Below are 6,000 nucleotides of genomic sequence, written 5' to 3' on the forward strand. Positions count from 1 at the left end.
TATTTGCTTGGAGACCTGGCTTGGAAATAAGTAAGATATATGTAGGTTCGGAGGACCCTAAACATTTTCAGTGCGCATTATAAATGCCTTTGGTGTCGATTGCCTTGTAAGATGGGAGAGCTTGTTTAGTAGGAAACCTAATTGATGCCTCCCTTTGCAGGTGAATTTGTAACAATTAGTTCTATAATTAGAACAAGGCTATTATGTTTCAAAATGATTTGTTGGTGCTACTCTTGGGCTGCAAATTAAATTTTCCTAAAATGTCGTATTCCAGGAAGATTCTGGATAAATGGAAAACAATCCTACCTCACAAGTAAGAATTTTAGGAAACTGCTTTAATCAGCCCTTGGTTACAAAACGTTCTGGTGATATTAAAATTATCTGCCAATCTAATTCTCTATCGCTATAGATAAAAATATACAAACATAGAAACTAGTTTATTAACAGGAAAAACAAACACGAACCTATAATCTTCATTAAAAAAGTAATCAGGCCAAGGGACAAATTACTGAAATACATTTTCGTGTCCTGAAAGGATTGTGCTCCCTAATTGTCAATGAAAGTGGCTTTTGCTGAATCGAATATTGGCTTTTATCCCCTAATGAAGGTCCTGTGTTTGTCACACTCTAATGATTTAATTCAGTTTATTTGTTCTCGGCCCTTATCGAATTGTCCGGCAACAAGTGTGAGGAAACACGGCACTAAATCTTTTATGGCCTCTCACTAAATATGTCGTTGGCACGTGTAAATGTCAGATGTTCTCACACCTCCGTCCCATTAAATGTCACAATTTTGACACATCAATCAAGCTTAAGTGGCCAAAATCATACCCACACCTTGGAAAAGCCGTCTAACAGACAAAGACACAGATATTTGGAGGGAAAACTGGCCAATAATAAGGGCCAAAACAGATTCCTCGTCAAGTGGCCAAGAAAATCAGATAGAATTCGTGCTCGTATTGTAATGTATCTGTTGGCAAAGAGTGCACTGAAAGAAAACGTGCAATATATGGTTTATATACTTTATTTTTTAAAAGGAAATGAATCTTAAAAATTTGTAAAATTGTCCAAGTCTAGGTCGGAGCGGAGTTTAATAGTATAACAGGCTAGTAATCATAAAAATTCGTAAAATAATATATATTCTTCCAGTGTTTCCCAGCAACACTTCCTTTTGACTTATTCCCTGCTTTCATAATGAAATCAATATATATTCTGATGCCGAATCCGATTGTGATTTGCGTTGACGTAATTTATGGCTGAGTTGGATTTGGAAAAAAAGAAAGTGTCGCAAATGCTGTTGTGTTGATGATACATGTGGCTGAAACTGTGGCTGTGGTTGCGGTTTCATTTAGCTGATACAACCTTAACCACAGAATGCAGTTGAACTGGCGAGACAACCGAAATCGTAGTACGGTGACACATGGCCGTGTCACACGCTGCGTATGCGTGTTGTTTTGGGGGACATTTGCATTTGTTATCGGTGATTAACTGGCTGCCTGCAGCAGCAGGTTTGCATGTTAAGTGGTCAACAGTTTGCGGTCGTTGGCCAACTCAAGTGCATGGTCCTTGAGACCCATACTTGCCGTTTTAATTTTCATTTTTAGCCACCTTGGCGAGGCTCCTAATGCGATTATCTCAATTAGAGGCGAGAATTGAAGCAGCAACTGTCCGAGCAATTATAACGGCAATTATCTTTAATGTTTGTGACCCTTTTTTGCCACTCCTGCCGTCTTGCCGTCCTGCACGTGTCCTGTTTTAGTGTTTCAGCCCCACGCCCTCTCTGACTCACACATTTACTTTTTACGACCCTGACATTGGTAAATCGCCCACACGACCAGTCCCGAAATTGCTTTTTCCCAGGCTCGATCCTAGCCAACAATTTTTTTCCTACATCTGGCAATTCTTTTGGTATTTTCCTTTTTTGTCCTCGTCACTCGAAACAAAAACATACAGGCTTTTCGGTTTCACTTTTTTTTTTGTTCGGGGTCTTTGTTACATTTTCCAGGCCTGGCGTTTTTCCTGTGGTTTTTTTTGTATTTTTTTTTTTTTTTTGCAAAAAATAACATTGAACATCAAAGAGTGTTTTCAGGCTTATATGACTTTGGCATATTCTTCATAAAAAATAATATGAAAAAACACCTTAATTCATTTGGGAAGGGAGGAATTGATAAATTAATTTTTAACATTTAATTCAATATATTCAATGAAATTAATTGCTTTTATAAAGAGGCTTTTTTCTCTTAAAACGACCATAAATTCTTTATCCAAATAAACAAAATGAAATCATTCACAAATGGATAAATATACTCGTGCATTTGTTTATTTACTCGATAATTTCAAATGCCAAAAGTGGGAAAAACATTATTTTTGAATGAACAATGTGATTATTATTTTTGATAGGGCATTGTTTAGAGGCCTAGTTATTAAGCTAAATGATTGAACTAATTACATTTTTAACTTTTTATATTGTATTCTATTTCAGGCCTCTCATAATATTTAAAAAACCCCTCATAAATACCGCTGGGATTACACAGCTCGACTGCCAAAAGCTTATTCAAATCCACAGCATAAAGCCGCAAAAAAAGGGGAAAACAACTTTAAGCCTTTAAACTCACACAAAAAAGAAGCTTAACTTGAATTGTGAGAACTTTTTTTTTCCATTTCCACCAAAAACTTAAACACTTTATGGGGAAAGTGTGAAAATCACCCACCCGTGGTGGTAATTACACTTTCAAACGCCGGAGCAATTATACAGAATGTGAAAAAATTAAATGGAATGCTATTTACGAGCACGGGTTATGGTCAAATCAATGCAAGGATAATTAGAACAGACACTCTCTTTGATCCTTACTGTTGCCATACAGCTCCAATTAATTTTTCACTCTCACAACGTCATTATGCTTAATTATTCAGAAAGCAATTTGCATGTGAAATGTTTCTTTGGCTCTGAAACTATTCCATTCGTCTTTTGTTTTCCATTTAGTTTTCTAGTTTTCTAGTTGTCTTTGGTGAAAAACATGAATTGCAGTTGGGCTTCAGTAGGAAAATCCATATACTGGGCGCCGGCTTGTCTGGATGTCGTCGTTTTCATTTGGCTTGGGATATTTGGCATGTGCCGTCCCCGATTTGTTTTTTCCTCATTGAAAGCTAAATATTGCAGGAGGTATACACTTTGTGGCGCTGATGGAGGCGGATGTGGCACAGTTATTGATTCCAGTGCCACTGGAAACTAGCAATTAAGTAGGATTTAGTAAATTAAAAATTAAAAAGGAAAACAGAAAAGTAATTAATTGAAACTCTATTATATTGTCATGCCAATAGGTGTGTTTATGAGTCATAATATGAGAGCATAATTCTATTCAAAAAGCAACATAATTAATTTTAGCTTCTGTTCTGCTTCATTTAATTTATTGTATCCCTTTCCACTGGAAATAGGCGACGCCCCTGCCCATTCTGTTCACTTTGGCATTTTTCCTGAATTTATTTAATTAAGCAGCTTAAGTATATTAACTTATGCTCGCCAGTTGTTAGTCGATTCCATTGTGATTCCAACCACATGCCCACGGAATGTGGCTTTTCCTTATATACATGGAGACGTATAGACATTTAGATTTAGTGTTTTCTGCACGCGAAATTTATAGAAGAGAGAGCATATGCGGTGGAGCATATCTATAAAGCCGAATAAATAAAAACAACATCACATATAAAAGTCAAAGCATCTTCACAAAACACAAAATTATAATTATTATGGTTGGGGTCGTCGAGACTCTTAGAGAGAGGAAAGCAAGCTCTTTGCGATTTATTTTTAGTTGACAGTTTCAAGGCTTTTCAGTTTCTCGACGATGTCGGAACGAAAGCGAGAAGCAAATAAAGAAATGCGACTTGGCCCAGGACCAGGGATGGATTTGATTTGAAAATGTCCAGCCCGGATTCGTCTGGTTTCGTTACGTTTGCCGGCTGTCATTTGCAAAAATTTCCATTGCAATTTTAATGAGCATCCTGCCGGCACTGAAAAATTTCCAAGACTCAAGGCATTCAGCATGCTTTCCTAATTGTCGGAATTCGCACCATTTGATTGCTCAATGTTCAGGTGCTGAATGTTCTCAGTAAAGCAACTGATTTATGTTTCAACGCGTTTGTCTTTGTTACGCCTTTTACACTGAAAACGATGGTATGGTAATTTTACTTTATCCTTCTCTCAACCAAGACTCGAGTTTATCTAATTTTTTATTGTGTAGGCTCTCGTTTTTCCATTTTATGGCCTAAAATGCTGCGTTTAGGGTAAATAATCGCTGCATTGTGTTGCCGGTAAAGTACCACGCGGCGTATACTTAATCATTTCGACATTAAGTAGCAGCCCTGCGGGTAAAGGATCTGCCTAGATTGCAGCATTTAACCCAAGGTTAAGCCCTGAATACATAAATCCTTGCCAGCTGCGAGTCTCCGTCTGCAGCACCTTTAATACACATGTCCTTTATATTTCTGCACCACCTCCTTGTATGCAAATGAATCTACCATTTTTAGTTAATTAATATGCAGTTTGTGGATAAGAGAAACACATTTATTTCGGAATGCATGTGAATAAATTTGAATAGAGGCACCTGGTTGAAGGAACAAGTTTGTCCAGCATGTAAAGCGAAAAGTTGTAGGAGAACGTATGGAAATTGTTTTCCAAAAGACAAGTATTTATTTAAGCTAAAAGGAATTGGCCTGAAAACTTGTAAATTAAAATTCTTAGATGTTCTCGTTTTAATAGATTTTTGTGTCTCACTTATTTTATTAGCCTGCAGCTTATTTGTTTGGTTTTTGACTGTCAACAAAGCTCATCTGGGACAGGTCAGGAAAAACTAAATGGTAATTATTTAGCTCCAATGCCTTAAGTCATGTAAAATATTTATTGTGCTTTTGAAATCAGGTTCTTCAAACAAATAGCTTTTTAAAAAATTCTCAAAAAAATCGTTGAGCTTGTTTAGTTACACGTGTGTTTATATTGTTCTCTTTAAATTTAGAATACACAGGTCAGTAAATAACAAGAAACTTTAAAAGAGCTTGTTGTTATTAAAAAAAGGGGTAAACAAAACCATATTCAGTTTTGAAATTTTTATTAGTTTCCTGCCACAAAGCATTCTTTTTATGAAATTTCTGGTTTACAATAAAATTCAGTTTCTAAGGAAGCCACTTTTGTCATATATGAATATCGATTGAGGTTTTTCATGGACCGATTGCATCAGTGGATGACCCATTGTCCTTCCGGAACCCCACCTCCACGATAAAATATGTCTTTGTGGAATATTTCATTCAACATGCCGCATGGGAGGCACTGAGGGCAATAAATTAATCTTTTTAATATTCAACATGCTGCTGCTTATCGACATGGAAATCACGAGGATTTCCTTTCACACACACCTTTACCCTCAGGTCCCCGCCAAATCCCAAGGCCCTGGCGGATGGATGATGATAAAAAAAGCCACTTGACATTTTGTTTTCTTAAGGAAAACGCATTTTTTATGACATACGGTTGTGTTTGTGTTTTTTTTAATAGGCTTATTAAGACTTATTTGCTTACCTTGGGAATTTAATTTACAACTCGTGTGTGTACGCGACAAATTCCGCAAAAGATCCGCTTATTCCCATGCCTCGAATAATTTGCATATCTCGAGATACGAGAAAGATGGGATTGTCGACAATCAATGCCAGGGCTGACGGCCCAAGGGATTCCCGATGAAATTAATTAATTTGTATATATTTCACATCACTATCTGGGCAATTTTCTGGGCGGCTGCGAATTCGTTTTACTAAATCACCAATTTGTTTTCACGTTAAAATGAATTCCTTGGGGAGCTTTTTATCGATGCTACTTCTGCTCACCCAACTCACTCACGCCAGATCTTGTCGAAAATATATTAATTTAAAAATTTATTTATAAATTAATGAGCTGCTGGCAGGCGGTATATATCTGCCAAGAAGGTATGATTTTATAATATATTTTTGTTTAGGGAAA

The sequence above is a fragment of the Drosophila bipectinata genome, chromosome 3L (genome assembly GCF_030179905.1).
Source record: "Drosophila bipectinata strain 14024-0381.07 chromosome 3L, DbipHiC1v2, whole genome shotgun sequence".
Lineage (NCBI taxonomy): Eukaryota > Metazoa > Arthropoda > Insecta > Diptera > Drosophilidae > Drosophila > Drosophila bipectinata.